This window comes from Lactuca sativa, chromosome 4 (genome assembly GCF_002870075.4).
Source record: "Lactuca sativa cultivar Salinas chromosome 4, Lsat_Salinas_v11, whole genome shotgun sequence".
NCBI lineage: Eukaryota > Viridiplantae > Streptophyta > Magnoliopsida > Asterales > Asteraceae > Lactuca > Lactuca sativa.
Window position 1 is genome coordinate 74,991,535 of NC_056626.2, and position 17,735 is coordinate 75,009,269.

At 37.0% G+C, this 17,735-nt stretch overlaps 1 non-coding gene across 1 annotated transcript; it reads right to left on the reverse strand.

The window, feature by feature from the left end:
* Nucleotides 1-6,181: 6,181 nt before the first annotated feature.
* On the reverse strand, nt 6,182-6,288 carry LOC111886861 (small nucleolar RNA R71). Its single transcript, XR_002848585.1, has one exon. It is a non-coding gene; the product is annotated as a small nucleolar RNA R71 (small nucleolar RNA).
* Between the last annotated feature and the right edge of the window lie 11,447 nt (nt 6,289-17,735).

The following is a 17,735-nucleotide window of genomic DNA, read 5'->3' on the forward strand; positions in this document are numbered from 1 at the left end:
TAAGGCATCTTTGTCCACTTTAATAAAAAACCACATCAACCTGAAAAGAGAAATACATGATCTAGTTGTTCATTTTGATTTTTGACAAACCAAGATAACATGAAAGGCCCTTTAAATAGACAACTCTAACTCCTACATAAGTTTATTACCAAACCAGTAGGATGTAGTTAAATAGGTCATTTAGATCGGATGTCAGCTTAGTAGCTCTAATAATGTGTAGCATCATCTTAAGAAAACTTAATATAAACAAAATACAAATGTAAGGCAGCTTAGCATTCATCAATCAAATTAGTCACCTATATATATATATATATATATATATATATATATATATAGAGAGAGAGAGAGAGAGAGAGATTCTATTAATAAAAGGTGATTTTGAAATATGCATCCAAGTGACCGTGGTGTAAAAGGCAATTTTAGGGTTCCATATCTTAGAGAAATAGACGCTTGGGAGAGAGAATGCTTAGGAGTTTATTTGGGTTTCTCTTGAATCATATGAATAGATTCCAGCAAAGATTAGTGATGGTGGATGGTCCTGAGGCGTGGTGGGCAGTGTGTGTGTGTGAGAGAGAGAGAGAGAGAGATAACCATACCAATCCACATCTCTTTAGAAAATCTCCTGTGGGTAAAACCTAAAAATCAAACAGAAGCAGAACAACCATTGGAACTCAAAATACAAAATCCCTTGCAGCAAAATGAAAAAGAAAAATGATTCAAGGGAATCAAAATCAGAAAACTCAAACCTGAGGAAAGGTGTGTGCAGAGTGAGAAGCTCAAATCCACTGCGATAGATGGTGGTGAAGGTCAAATACACACATGAACACAAATAAACATACACAAGATTTTAGAAAAAAAAAACTAAGAAACATACCATAGCATCGCCAAATCATTATGATTTTATCAATCAAACTATGTTCAACCTGAAATAGACAAAAACAAAAACACTCAACAATTATGTATTGAGCGAGAGTGGTGAGCGGTGCGTGTGTAGAGATTATTCGATCTTCAACGTCAACATAGAGGAAAGGTAACTCTCTATATATGGCAGTATGAAATGACAAGGTGGAGCCGTGTTAGGGTTTCTTTTGGAGAGAGGAAGGAACGCTTGAAGAGGGATAAGTTTTCAGGGATTTCGCTATGAAACGGATATCGCTCATTGACTGATTCAGTTAGACGAAAGTGAAGGAATACAGGGTCAACTTTGACCGATTCAATTTACAAATTACTTCGAAAGTTGAGATATTTAAGGAATAAAAATAGTATGTATATGTTGATACGCGGATAAAATTCGTGCATTATTTGATTGTACCATCAGCTTAAAGTTTGGACTTTTTCAGATTTAATTATAATTTATTGATGATTATTTGTACTTTTAGCTTTATAGTTTGGACGTCTTAAACCTATTTTTAGAAATAGTAAAGTTTGTATAATAATATAGTAAGTTATATATATATATATATATATATATATATATATATATATATATATATATATATATATATTACCATATTTTTATACAAACCTTACTATTTATAAAAATAGATTTAAGACGTTCAAATGTTTAAGCAAATAGTACAACAAATTACCATTAAAAAAAATATTTAATTAAAATCCTACAAAATACAATGCAATAGGTACAAATGTTTAATACATGATCTTATCTTTCCAAATATAGGTGATTTAAATTTTAAACAAAAATTTCCTTTTGACTGAAAGAGTCAACAAAAATTTTAAAATTTTAAAAAGTCCCTTATATGTCGCTCAGATACCCTTAACATCTGATTTTGTTGATTTTTTCCGCCTTCAAAAACCTATTTCTCAATAATACTCGGTCTCATATCTTCTACATTGAGTTCTCTCTATCCATTCTCTCTCCTATTTCTCTCTAAAAACCGATGCCACTCTTTCATTTTGCTCAAGAAACCCATCTCGAGATAGATGCCAAAGCATCCCACCATCGCAACCTTCCAGATCGTTCTCCTCCATATGCTCTCCAGCTCAATGTATGTTATTTTCTGTTAATTTTTTGATTTGTTATCTTCAGTTAATATTTGGGTGTTGTTTTTTTTGTTGCAGACCAGATGATGACTTGAATAAGAAGGAGGTGAGTTTATAAGAAAAGGTTTTGGTTTTGTTTACTTCACTACACCAAATTTGTATTTGTTAATATGTTTCTGTGCTCTTATTCTCTGCCTTAATTTGCTCCAATCTAATGTTTTTATCATTTAGTGTTACAAGTTTTGTTTAATCTTTAATTTTTCTTCTAATAAAAAGTTTACGTCTTCCACAGGTTCAAGCATTCTTCTTTTTCATTGTTCATCCATGTTCAAGAAAATGTACACGAAGATCAATGCTTATCTTGCACAACTCCTGTGGTTGGGGGTTATATGGGTTTTCGACTGGTGGGCACACATTAAGGTGTTGGAAGTTTGAATTGTTTCTTACTTTCCTTGGTATATGGTGCAAAGCACCTATTTCCAGATAGAATATATTTTCTAATATTTCATCTTTTGCAGGTTGATCTATTTATAGATTCTGAAAAACTTGAATTAATGAGCGCTCTCCTTAGCCGCTTGTGGTATTATTTCAGTAGCTCATATAATTACCTTATCACATTTGTATGCAACCTTGAACAGATTTTACATATCAACTTATTTTGATTATATATATATATATATATATATATATATATATATATATATATATATATATTGTTTTTGTTTGGGGGGAGGGATGAACTGCAGGAAGGCATTGAAAACCTAAGAGATTTCCTAATGCCTTTCTGGTTAGCTGTTTTTGTAGAAGGGACACGGTTTTCACATGCAAAGCTTATTGCTGCTCAAGAATATGCTATTTCAACAAAGTCATATGTTCCTAGGAATGTTTTGATTTGGACTAAATTGATGAAGGTAGATATTTGTTACTACTCATTTGGTTTAAAGATTTTTCATTAATGTGATGGAAGTATCCATATTTTGGTGTATCCAGCAAGTGGTCAGAATTAATCTTGATCTCATTAAGTTCGATAAGTCAAAGCCAAAGTAACTTTCTTGGTTGTTCACTACTTTTTACATTAAAACTATTGGGATGATCATTTTAATTAAGCCTTTAAGGTATCAACCCATGCCTACTTCATCTTTTTAGAATTTTTTAGAATAAATCATAATTTTTATTATGATTAATATGACATTCTGTCGAACCCCACTGTTTGTGCTCATATTATACTTTTGCATAAGTACTATTTAGTACCCCTCCAGAGGCGATTGTAATGTTTTATGTTAGGGTCGATATACCAAGATTATTATTATTATTATTATTATTATTATTATTATTATTATTATTATTATTATTATTATTATTTGTGATATATAGTTTAATGTTTGTGTGTATGTAGGCAAATGATGTACGGATGGAATGGGTTGAGGCGTTAGAGCTAGAATTTGAAAATGATGAAGATGGAAGATGATATATTTCCTGGTTTTTTAGAAGTTTCATCTATGAAAATGTGTCTATAGAGATTATGTTATTAGTAATTTATTGAACCCTTTAGAATATTATATTTATAGATGATACAAATAAAAAAAAATCCAACTAACAACAATATTGTTTAAATGAACCCTCACACTCTCATCATGCTTTGGCGATTTGTGCTAAATTTAATCCATTTGTGACACTGTAATTGATTTGTGCACTAGGCTTTATGCCATGTTTTTTTAGAAAACTAATTGTCCAAATACACAATTATTCACCCCCTCCATTTCTGTTGCCAACCGTATACATTTATTGTGAGTCCTTTTTGTAACCTAACCGAAAAAACTAAAGATTTTATCGAAAAGTTTAACCAATCATCGGAAAAATCATAAAGACCAATTTGATAAGCCAAAAATAGGTAGGATTATAGGTTTCATTTATGTTGAATATTTCTGAACAGATATAGCAAAAACAAAGTGAAGCTCAGAAGAAAAAGGAAGCAGGAGAAGCGGTTGGGAGCTCGAGAATTGAACAAAGAAGAAAACCACCAAAAACAACACCTACTCGGCGAGTAGGGTCGACTACTCGGCGAGTTCGATCGAAGAATCGAGAAGATAAAGACTCCGTGACTTATCATGTACGGGAATCAAGGGATAGACTCGGCGAGTCGGCAATGGACTCGATGAGTCATTTCGCATCTATAAAGATAACTTCTCAGATCGACATTAGATATTCTGAAACCTTTCTAGAGAAAATAGATATGATTGGAGAGACAGAAGAACCCTAGAGAACGAAGATACAACCTAGAATCCAATTCCGAAGGAGATTTGAGGCAAATTCTCATCATTCTACTTAATCTTTTTTTTTTCCATTATGGCTAGACAATTAGAATTCGTTTTATTGCTGTTAATTACCTCAATCATGAGCTAAAACTCTTAAACTTCTGTTTGGGGATACAATATTGATACTATGGTTTGACTTATGGTAGGATTAATTCGATGTTGGTGATTTTATTGATTTTAGCTTGTTAAAGAACCTTGTATGTGAATAATAACTATTTTTCTGTTAATAAGAAGATAATTAAATAGTATGAACATCTTTTAATTGTCAAACTCATATGCTTATGTGACCACTTCATCATATGACTAGGATTAATGAACATGAAACTAGAATTAATAAGAAAAATGGGTAAATTCATGTATGAGCTTGTGTGATGACCATCAACAAGAAGTTAACTAAAGGATCAAATTAGTTAGCTATTACAAGTCTAAATTAACCCGAATAAATAATCTAGTGAATTAAATTAAATTAGACAACTGATCACTGTTTGAGTTAGTTTGTTCTCTAAGGATTAGTGCAACGAACTTGAATCGGTAGCCAATAGAAGAATTAATCCATTGCACTATTACCATAATATCAACCATAGGATCAATTGAGTTGAACTAAACAGAAGTTCCCTTCGTTATTGAATTTATTTGAATCTTTGCTTATCTAGTTTTTAGTTAAATAGTCTAAGTATTAGCTGGTAAGTTTCTAGTCTTGCAAAACTAGAGAAACCCCCTTCCTATTACTAGTTTTATTTAGATAATATTAACATTTCTTTTAATTGTTTACCGTTCCCTGTGTTCGATACCCTACTTACCTGAACTAAACTACTAATCGATAGGTACATTGCCTTTTGTGTGTTCTTCTTTGTTTTTAAGTTAGTAGGATTAAAACTAGTTGGTTTTACACACATCAAGTTTTTGGCGCCGTTGCCGGGGAACGGTTCTAAATTAGCATTAATTTCTATTTTTATCGATCCTTTGTGTAAGATTTCTCTTACACAAAGTTAATTCTTAGGTAATTTAGTAATCAGTATAAGTTTTAATAAAAATTCGTTTTAATAAGTAATTACATAGTTTTTCTATTTTTGCCTTGAACTGGCCGAGTGCACTCGTGACAACTCGGCGAGTCCATCGCTGTACACATTTTTAATTTTTATTTTATTTTTGTTCTTTTTATGCGTTTTTCTTGTTTTGTTTACAGTTGTTTCATGACCCGAGGATCTGATACACCTCTGGTCCCTCCTCTCGAAGACCCGGAATCCGCACTAAGGAGGAGCAAAGGAAAAGTCGTTGAAGAGTCCGTTTCTGCAAAGAATTCGCCACTAAAGAACCTCAAGTCCGTTTTCAGCAAGAAGAAGAGCAGCAAATCAGGAGCATCCAACGCCTCTTTGACAATCGAAGACCCTATTAAAGAAGACACCGAGTACGAGGCCGAGGAAGAAGAAGAACCTACATACGAGCACGAATCCGAGTTTGAGGACGATTTAGCTATCACTATGGCTAATATTGATGAAGTTCCCATGGGGGAATGGAAGAAGAGGATGCGCGATGACACTGGCCTGGGACTTGTGCAGCCCGCAATTCCCGCTACTGCTACTTTCGAGCTAAAGGGCCATATCCTCGCTCAACTCAAGGAGATTCCCTTCTATGGAAAAGACCACGAAGATGCTTACAAGCACCTAGATGAAGTAAATGATGTGGCTGACTACTTCAATGTACCAAATGTGCCACGCGAGACCCAGCTACTTCGTATGCTTCCAGTCACATTCAAGGGTGCTGCAAAGGATTGGCTCAAGTCACTTCCTCCCGGGTCGGTCACCACATGGACTAAAATGAAAGAAGAGTTCATAGACCATTTTTGCCCGCCTTCCAAAATAGCCAAGTTGAAGAAAGTCATTGCCAACTTCGAGCAACAACCCGAAGAGTCTCTTTATGAGGCGTGGGAAAGGTACAAAGGTCTTCTCAGAAATTGCCCACACCATGACCTTAATAGCCAACAAGAGGTCTCCATCTTCTATGATGGAGTTAATGTCACCACAAGGCAATTGCTCGACTCGCAAGGCCCAATCACAAAGAAGGCGCCCCCAGTAATCAAGGAATTAATTGAAGAATTCTCTAAGCATTCTAGAGAATACCACAACCTAAGAAATGAAGTAAGTCGGGGGGTAGATGGCATGGTGGCGATAATGGCTAAGCTCGATAGTTTAGATAGAAGGATGATAAAAATGGATCAAACAATCCATGCTATTCGAGTTGGATGCGAGAACTGTAGAGGGCCTCATCTCACGAAGGATTGTGACTTGGATGAAAATGGAAACAAGAAAGCTCAAGTGTTCTAATCAAGCGGCGATAGATACGACAAGAATTGGCGGAAACCCAAGAAGGAATGGCTCCCGTACGAAGAATATAAAAGGGCAAAGGAAGAGAAATACAAGCAGAAAAAGAGGGAATTTTATCAAAAGGAAGAACCGGTTGTGGAAAAGAAAGCCGATTTAGAAGAGATGTTCACAAGATTCATAGTTGCGTTCGAAAAAAGACACAATGATCATGATGTTGCAATACAAGAGACCAGAAATATGCTAAGGAATCAGCAAGCATCTATTCTCAACATTGAGAAACAACTAGGACAACTTGCACATCAAGTGAACGAGAGAAGACCGGGTTAACTTCCAAGTACAACCGAGAATAATCCGAGAATGGAGAATGTGAATGCTGTAACCTCCAGCTATGGAGAAATTTTCACCCCTGCACAGAAGGTCTCCAAGGTGCATACAGAAAAGACAGAAGAGTCGGGTCCAGCTAAAACCGACCAGACTCGCCGAGTCCCTCTAATGGACTTGACGAGTCCATGCCCTAATCATAAATCTGATGTTTCATTAAAGCCTTACAACCCTCCTCTGCCATTCCCAATCAGAGCCATACCTGCTGAAAAGGTTAAAGCATACAGAGCTTTCATGGAGCATGTTAGATCCCTTCAAGTCAACGTTCCATTTGTGGAAACAATGCTTCAAACACCCCAAGTATTTTAACTTGCTAAAGGGCCTCTTTGCTGCTAGAAAAGATTTAGTTGAAGTCGCGGAGATAGTAATGAGTGAGCTACCCGAAAAGAAGGGCGATCCGGGAAGCATCATAATTCCGTGTCAATTTGGAAATGTACTTGCTACTCAAGCGTTGACCGATTCAGGTGCAAGTATTAACTTAATGCCTTTTTCTTTCTTCAAAAAGCTGAATTTACCGGAGCCAAGGCCTGTGAATATGAAGATCCATTTGGCGGTTAAGACAATTATTAGTCCAAGAGGTGTTTGTGAAGATCTCCTCATTAAGGTCGATAAATTTATATTCCCCGTGGACTTTGTGGTACTTGATATGGAAGAAGACCCTGAAATTCCAATTATTTTGGGGAGATCATTTTTGAATACCGCATGCGCATTAATAGATGTATGCAAGTCCACACTAACATTAATGGTAGGAGATGAGTCAGCAGTGTTTAAAGCTCTACCAGAGATTAAGCAAGAAGAAGGAAGAAAAGAAGAAGTCTCATTCATTAATTTGGATGATGAAATACTACAAAAAGAACTTGCACTCTTGCAAGAAGAAGATCCAAGTAAGTTTTTGCTATCTTCTGGAGGAATTGATGATGTTGACAAAGACTTGGAGGAGATAGAGATGCTGCTGAAAGGGACCGATTCAGAAAACACGATGGGATGTGAGGATTACGCTCCAACTCGCCGAGTCGCTTTCATGGACTCGACGAGTCCATTCGAAAATCTCAGCAACTTGGACGATTTTCATCTGCTTGTTACCAGCTGCCTGCATGTTCTGGACATGAAGATTTTACCTAAATATTTAGAAGATCAAGCGGCAGAAGGAGGAATGGATGGTGATTTTCAACACGTTCATGTAGCATGCCTCGATACAATAATGCAAGCTGATGAAGACAATCCACTTGAAGAGGAGGCAAGCTTTGGAGAAGAGGAAAATGCAAGGGTTAGGAGAGATGATGTTGATCACCCATTCATTACCAAACCTCGAGCCCGAGTTTTCACCAATTATGAAGTAATGAAATTTAAAGAAGAAGGAGTTCAAAATAGGGTGCAAGAGAATGGGGTAAAGAAGAAGAAGATGAGGAGAAGGGAAATTCATGCAGCTGAAGATGATACTATGAGGAAAAAGAGAGAAGAATTAAGACGGGCTTACAAGAAGAAGATACACGCCTACAAGACAAAGTATAAACCACAAAAGATTAGGCGTCCATTCCCGATGCAGGAAAATGAAGAAACATAGATGGGAAGGAGTCCAGCTATCGACTCCTTAAAAAGAAACGCCTGGCGGGAGACAACCCGTTATTAGAGTTTGCTTTCTTTTATCTTTCTTGTTTTAGTTTTGTTTGATTTTTGTTTTTAGGATTTTATTCTAGTCTTCTAAATCATCAGACATGACTGCTTGAGAGTGCGTATGGACTAAGTGTAGGGTGGAATGAATTTTTTTAACAAAATGATATAATTTTTGAATTGTTTGCAATTGACTCGCCAAGTCTGACCCGGACTCGACGAGTCACTTCAGATCCCATATAAGTTTACATTCGCGACCAGACTCACCGAGTCTGACCCTGACTCGACGAGTCGATTTTATTTACAGAAAAAAATTTTAATTCAAAATAATTTTTACATCTGGTAAAACTAGGGTTTTTAACCGTAATGAGATCATATTTCCCCCCTTACTCGACGTACGCCTCTCTTGTTTTCTCTCTCAAGCATTCATCAAGTTCTTCAATCTTTCTTCAAAATTCTTGAATTCTATTAACAAAGGTACTTAATTTCTTCCATAATTCTGTTAAAGTCATGATTTTTAGATGTTCTAAGGTGTCAATTTCATAGAATACCCGATTTTGAAGTTTAGTGAATTTTTAGGGTTTTGATTTTGTATTAATTGTGTTGTTTTGGATGGTTATTCTTACTTTAATACATCTTAGGAACATCGATGGACAAAACCCTTGAAAAAAATTTCAAGTTTTTTGGTCGAATTTCGATCGACCCGTCGATTGACTCGTGCAGTTCATACGACTCGCCGAGTCGTTCATGGACTCGACGAGTCCAGTCGGGGACCCAGATGGAATCTGTTTTGATGATTTTCTGTGTTTTCTGGGTTGTGTGTTCTTGGTTTTGCAGGGACCATGTTTTCAAGAGGGCAGAGCTCAAGTGGACACTAAGGGGATTTTCCTTGGTTGAATTTCCCTCCGATTGAATCTGCTTCAACAATGACAAGATGGAAAAAGAAGCTGGCTGAGGTCAGGAAGAAGGAGGTTTATGTACCTAATAGGGTTGACTGGGATTGGTTGAAGAATGTCCGGTATGAAGAAGAGTTGGCGCCTTACCTTTTGAAGGAATTTACTTACGATGGGGAGACAATTATTTGTGATGGATGGAGCCGGGTTTTCAGAATTCAAGAGTCGGTGTATCGAGAACTCTGCTGGGAATTTTTCTCCACGGTATCTTTCCGAGGAGGAGATGATTGCTACCACCCCGCGAGTTTTAGTTTTTGTCTTGGGGGCGAATTCCATCAATGTTCGGTCATTGATCTTGCATGCCAATTGGGGATTTACGACCGACCATTGGTCACTACTGCTATCTTTCGCGCCTTCTTGGAACAATCTCATAAGGTGTTCCCCGACGGTGTTACAAGTACGGGTTGGTGGAACACAATCACCAACAAATTATATATTCCGAAGTCGGCTCAAGAAGGGAGCATTAGGTCACCCACACACCGTCTCATACACTGCCTTATCTCCACCACAATCAATCAAAGGAAGGATGACGACAAGGTGTCCAACCTTGACGTATTTTATCTTTGGAGTATCATCACGCCCGACACCTTCTGCAACATTCCATGGTGTTTGGCCTGTTATTTGTCGGAGGGCGCGGTCAAGGATCGCAAAACCTCCAAAATTAATGGTGGCATGTTCGTGACTCGGCTAGCCAACTCATATGGGTTGATGACCCGAGGTCCATGGAATTTGATGACAATGATTCCTGCCCCTCCCTTTAATCCCATTCTTTTTTGGAGGGCAAGAATTATTGAAGATTATGGCGGTGGTCAGTATGCTATCCCGCATGATGATTCGGTGGTCGGTCCCGAGGCGCCGGGAAGGAGGGTTAGATCGAGAGGTGAGCGGGAGGTGGAGGAGGAACCGCCGGTGATTCCGGTGGACAATGATGAAGTACCAATGGATTCGTACAATGTCTAAATGAGGCGATTACAAGACCAAATGGCGAGGGGTATTAATTTTAGCAATGAATCCCACGTGCGGCTTTTTGACCATTTCCATATTCCACACATTGACGGGGGTAACTTCCCCTACATACCATCTTGGGATGAGATCATTAATGCAAGGCGGAGTGGAGCTGGTGGAAGCGGGGCTGCGCATGGCCATGATGAGGAAGAAGATGATTAGTTTTTTTTATGTTTAATGGAAAAAATTTCAATTTAATTTTGTTTTGTTTGGTGTGTTTGAAATTTTAGTTAAGACTTTTATTTTTATGCTTGATGTTTTATTTGCCTTGATGACTTTCAGATTTTGGATTAGGAATGCTTGCATAAAGGGTTTAGAGTTTGAGAGAGAAAGGAAAAAAAAGAGAAAAGAGTGGGAAAAAAATCAAGAAAGGGCGGAGTTAGAGTTAAGGTGTCGAGTCCGGTCCTAAGGGACATGAGTGAATAATTCTAGAAGTTATGGGAAGTTCTTGAGATTTATCAAAAGTTGGAACAAGTGCATAACGTGAATTTTTCCACCCAGCGGTCGACTCGCCGAGTGCAATTGACCAACTCGACGAGTCGCTTTATATTTTCACACTTTCGAAGCTTTCCGCGACTATACTCGACGATTCGTTTATCTGACTCGACGAGTCACTCATTTTTACACCAAGAAGACTGTTGATTCGATGCTGTTGAACATACCACTTGACCACTTATTCTTCCCGATCAATTCCTAAAGATTTTACACTATTTTTCCTGCATATTTGGAGCTGCCCACATGTGATTTGATGCCTAATACGTGGATGAGTTGTTTCCATGTCTAAATTCAATTGAAGATGGAGTTGAAGAAAAGAGATATCGACCTAGTCACTGCTACCCCAGGGGAGCTTGTTCTAATTCTCTCTACATTTCATGTTTGTTATTTTTCATGCATAACATGCAACGAGGACATTGCATAAATTAAGTGTGGGGTAGGGGGTTGATGTCGTCTTAGTAAATGTAGAATCCTAGTGTCCTAATTTAGGTTGATTTTTAAAATTCTTGATACCAAAAATGTGACTTAGGAATTACTTTAGAAAATTTTGGTAAAAAGTAATTAGGATTCCATGTTAGAATTGTGTTAATGATTGCATGAAAACCCAAATGTTTAGTTGAGCCTATATACGTTCTAGTGCATTTGTGGCTTCCTTATTCCAGTGAAATCATGAGACAAAAACACGACATTGCTTTTCCCGAAGGATGCAATATGTTTAGCATCGTGTACTAGAAATGTATCCAGGAAAATTATTATCGTTAGCCAATAAAGGTTGAAGTTGAGCGCCCCAACTTAAGCATGTAGGATTTTGAGTGAAAAAAGTGAGGTACATATAAAAAAAGAGAATTGCAAGAAAAGTTTGAAGAATTTTGGAGCAATTAAAGTGAAGATCAAAAGATCAAAATTCCAAGAGTTCAAAAATTGAAGATACCAAAAATCAAATCAAACAAGGTGGTGAATTCACAAGAATCAAAGATCAAATTATCAAGAAAGTGAAGAATTCCAAAGAGCTCCATAGTGGTATCATAAATTGTAATTCTAGATTATGTATGCTTGGGTTGCTCAACTAAAAATACCTTGAGGATAGGAGGTTTTCTGCGGATGGATTCGGAGGGATGCATAAAATGAGCATTGTTCGGGATAAGTGGGCAAATGTTTATGAGGATTGTGAGTATTTGGAGTATGGGGGTTATTAGGAATTTTTAGACACAAATGCATGCGTTGCGGTCTTGGCATAATGGCTGGGTTAGATTGGAGTTTTCATATGTGATTCTAATGTGCTAAAATTCAGTTTTGCTTGGGGGTAAGCAAAAGTCAAGTGTGGGGTATTTTGATATTTGCATATTTAGCCTCATAATAAGTATGGATTTTTATCATTTATTAGCTAATTAATTGCATATCATGGACAAAAGATACTTAAAAGTGTTTGAATTGTGTTTTCAGTTCCAAAAGTGAAGCTCGGAAGCAAAAGGAAGCAGGAGAAGCGGTTGGGAGCTCAGGAATTAAACAAAAAAGAAAACCACCAAAAACAACACCTACTCGGCGAGTAGGGTCGACTACTCGGTGAGTCTGATCGAAGAATCGAGAAGATAAAGACTCCGTGACTTATCATGTACGAGAATCAAGGGATGGACTCGGTGAGTCGGCAATGGACTCGACGAGTCGTTTCGCATCTATAAAGATAACTTCTCAGATCAACATTAGATATTCTGAAACCTTTCTAGAGAAAATAGCTACGATTGGAGAGACAGAAGAACCCTAGAGAACGAAGATACAACCTAGAATCCAATTCCGAAGGAGATTTGAGGCAAATTCTCATCATTCTACTTAATCTTTTGTTTTCCATTATGGCTAGACAATTAGAATTCGTTTTATTGCTGTTAATTACCTCAATCATGAGCTAAAACTCTTAAACTTGTGTTTGGGGATACAATATTGATACTATGGTTTGATTTATGGTAGGATTAATTCGATGTTGGTGATTTTGTTGATTTTAGCTTGTTAAAGAACCTTGTGTGTGAATAATAACTATTTTTCTGTTAATAGGAAGATAATTAAATAGTATGAACATCTTTTAATTGTCAAACTCATATGCTTATGTGACCACTTCATCATATGACTAGGATTAATGAACATGAAACTAGAATTAATAAGAAAAATGGGTAAATTCATGTATGAGCTTATGTGATGACCATCAACAAGAAGTTAACTAAAGGATCAAATTAGTTAGCTATTACAAGTCTAAATTAACCCGAATAAATAATCTAGTGAATTAAATTAAATTAGACAACTGATCACTCTTTGAGTTAGTTTGTTCTCTAAGGATTAGTGCAGCGAACGTGAATCTAATCACTTGAATCGGTAGCCAATAGAAGAATTAATCCATTGCACTATTACCATAATATCAACCATAGGATCATTGAGTTGAACTAAACAGAAGTTCCCTTCGTTATTGAATTTAGTTGAATCTTTGCTTATCTAGTTTTTAGTTAAGTAGTCTAAGTATTAGCTGGTAAGTTTCTAGTCTTGCAAAACTAGAGAAACCCCCTTCCTATTACTTGTTTTATTTAGATAATATTAGCATTTCTTTTAATTGTTTACCGTTCCCTGTGTTCGATACCCTACTTACCTAAACTAAACTGCTAATCGATAGGTACACTGCCTTTTGTGTGTTCTTCTTTGTGTTTAAGTTAGTAAGATTAAAACTAGTTGGTTTTACACACATCACCATCATTTTTTCGTTACATATATGGTCTAAATGGTTTTCATCCCGAAAAGAAACTAATTGAAAGACCCATTATGCTTTCATAATTGAAAACAGTTGTTACTCCAAAACATGCTACAAGCATATTTATAAAACAATATTTTACATTGATAGTTTGATTACAAAGACTGGATACAAACCGACTAATTTTTAATATTTTACATAACTACCCAGGATATTGTAATTTATACAAACATAAACTAAAGTACAAAAGTACTATTACAAACTATTCTAAATCTTCCAACAGTATACTACCATACTGCTTATTTATCTCCTGCAATTGTTAAACATTGAAAGGGATAAGCGGTGACGCTTAGTGAGTTTAATAATATATACAATATAATGTTATGCCATATATACACTTCAATATGGCAGAAGCAAGGAGGAACAAGGAACAACAAAGGCATATGTGAATCATGCAAAAAGCTTTCCATATCAAACAATGAGGCAGAAGAATTTCCATACTTGATATACAATCAATAAAACGTCAGCACAATTGGCATAGAAAATACTCAGGAATATCATTTTGCTAGAATATTCAGGCTTTCAGCCTTATCTTAGCATACTGCCGAAGCCAAAGTGATGCCTATGTCACACTTCATGGTCAATAGTACATTCCAATACCCAAGTGATGCCTATGTCAACCACTTCATGGTCAGAGGTATAGCCTTGCTATAAAATAGCAGAAATAATAACACGAGATGATAACATGGAAAAGCACATAACATATATAACACATAACATACAATTGTTCCTATATATTGAACTCACTTTGAAATAACCGGGGGTTAAAATAGTAATTTGTGCAGCACTTTGTTCCTATAAATAGCTTTCTTCTATTAAAATCGAGAGCTTTCGTGAAAACCGGGCTCTGCGAAGGTAGGGCTTCAAACCAATAACATAAATTTCTCGAGGTCTTCGGGCACTTCAGGGCGTGTTTCAGGTGCTAAAATTGATATCGGGGCTTCAGGGAATGTCAAAATAGTGAAAATATAAGAAAAAGGGTGAAAATGGCAAAATTCCAAAAGTAGTCGGAAGATCTCGCAAGCCTTCTATTTATAGGGGCGATCTTGCGAGGGTCGGATCCGAAGCAAGGACAGAGAGGCGCATGTCAGCAGGAGCGAAAGGCAGCTGGCACCAATGCGAGGCTCAGTACACGCGGCAGAAGGGCGAGGCTCGGAAGGCGCGGAGTCATCGGCTATGTTGAATCATGAAAGTGACCGTCTTGAACTTAGCTACCGCAACCACATCAGCACCCGGAGTCAGCTACCGCAGTCATTATCTAGATTACTTTATTTGTCTTTTATGTAATACACTCTATTATCCAGTATGCCTTGCACGGCTGCTTATAGAGTTGTAATCTAGTGTAGTTCTAAGTCTCTACAAATAGAGACTTATTCTCTTGTATTGTATACCTCTCCTGATCACTGATAATTTATGCATTTCATCTGAATACAATTTCTAAAGTTATCATTCTATCACTCTTCACTCTCCACTTCTTACTTCAACATATCTGATTATAATCACTCTTCGGAGCAAGTCTTCGTGACTTATTCACTAAGTTTGATCTCACTTACTAACGTTGGTTTGAATGCATTCCAAGTTATGAATCAACTTACGTGTATTCTTGATATAACAATTGTTGTCATTTACATTACTTTACTTTCCACATCTAACTTACTAACTTCTAACTATTAATATTATTGTTGAGCTAACAGATCCTTCGAGATTAACTATTCCGCTATATACTTGTTCTAACCTTTTTGCTCAAGTGTGTCTCAAAGTTTTTCTCTCAACAATTGGTATCAGAGCCATAGTGGTTGCTTTTTGAAAATTGGAACTTTGATTTTTCAAATAGCCCTCTATACCACTAAAGCTCATTTCTAAACAAAAATTTCAAATGGCACAATTGTTATCACTGAATGTTTCCAACAGTGTTGGTGGTTCTAATTGAGCCCCAATACTGGTTGCAAATGAGTATCATCACTGGTCTCAAAGGATGGAAAGATGTCTCAGATGACTTGGTAGAGATGTCTGGAGATCTATAGAAGAAGGACCCCACGTTCCAGTCCTTACCCCTGTCCAAACTGATGGAGCCACAACAAGGCTTGGAGGAGGTCAACCAGCTTTGAATCGTCCCACAAAATATGATCTAGACAAGATGGAAAATGATGTTATTGCCTTTTATGAAATCTCTTGTGGAGTTGCTCCTTACAACTTCGAAATCATCATAAATTGCAAATCAACAAAGGAAATTTGGGATGTTCTCAAAAACTTGTATGAAGGTTCAAAGCAGGCTCAAGACAAAAAGCTCACTATAGCACTCAACGAATTCAATAACTTTAAATCCCACTCCGGTGAAAGTTTGGAAGACTCATTTAAAAGGTTCAACTTAATTGTCACAAAACTGTCCAATGCGGGTACCATCCGCAGCAATCATGAAACAAATCTGCAGTTCCTTAATGGCTTAGGAAGACACTGGACAACAGCCAAAATGATTGTACAAGGTGACAGGAAGATTCACTCATTATCTCTCTATAAGCTTTATGGAGAATTGCAAGCTCAAGAGTCCATTGTACTCAAGGATTGTTCAGACTTCGGAGGACCACTCGCACTAGTAGCCCAATCACCTCACACTCAAACCTATCCCACCTCGTATGACTCTCCACCGCAGTCATATGAAGTTGACTCTGAATATGACAATGAAGAAGAGTTTCAGAATGCCATTGCTCTTATTAGTCAGAAATTCAATCGCTTACCACCTTTCAACCGCAACTTTCAAAACAATCATTTCTGTTCCACCAAAAACCCTCTCCCTCCACCGCAGTCTCAGCAAACTCAGTCCAAAGAAGTACCACCGCAGTCCCAATCAACTGACTCCGGTACCTCTATAGAAGACAAAAGTGACATCATCATATGTCACAAGTGCAACAAGGAAAACCATTTTTCCAAAGATTGCAAGGCAAACGTAGTAAAAGATAGAGCCTTCTATCTCCGAATGGCTCAAGAACTGGAAGATAAAGAGAAGGGAAAGGCCTACGTTGCTCAAGTGAAGATGAATCATCAAGTGTGGTCATTAGGAGATGAAGATGAAGATGATCTTAGCAAAGGGAAAGGCAAGATCTGTATGGTAGCAACTGCTAATGAAGACGGCTCAACTAATCTAAAGAAGAACCATTGCTATATGACTAAAGATGGAACTCTCAGCATTGTGGAATAGGTAAAACTCATGATTCAAACTTTAAATTACAGCATGCATGATTTTCAACCTTTCATAGACACACTCAATGACACTTGTGTTGCTGTCCTTACAGACTACAATAAAGCCCTAGATGAGAAGAACATCGCTTCGCATGAGATGTTCCATGTTAGAGGACGTTTGGACATTAAGAGACTCAAAATGGCAATGTTAGAGAAGGATTTAATGTTGGAAAAAGATGCTAGAATGCTTAGTGAAACTCAATTAGAAATAGCCTTAAATCAAAGAGATCTAGCACAGAATGAAATTGTACGTTTAAATCTTTTAATTGAAAAGCTGTTCAATGAAACTGAAGCCATTGAGAATCTTGTTAATAATGGAAATGTTGATAACACTTTTAACTGGGGTTGGTCCAATGGTTACCTAACCGCAACGGACTCCTCACCTTGGTTCACACCGGAACGTCCCTATGTCCCACCAGACCACAACTTCTTGTTTCCAATCAATGACAAAACATTTCCTGAGGATATCCAAGCCCACTTTGGAAAACTTCATGATCTAAGTAATAATCGTGTTATAGAAGAAATTCTCCCTGAATCTTCTACTCATGTTAACAACACAGATTCTCAGACATCATCCGTAGTCGATGAGGAAATTGTTACTGAAAGTCCTGAAGTTTCTTTAGAT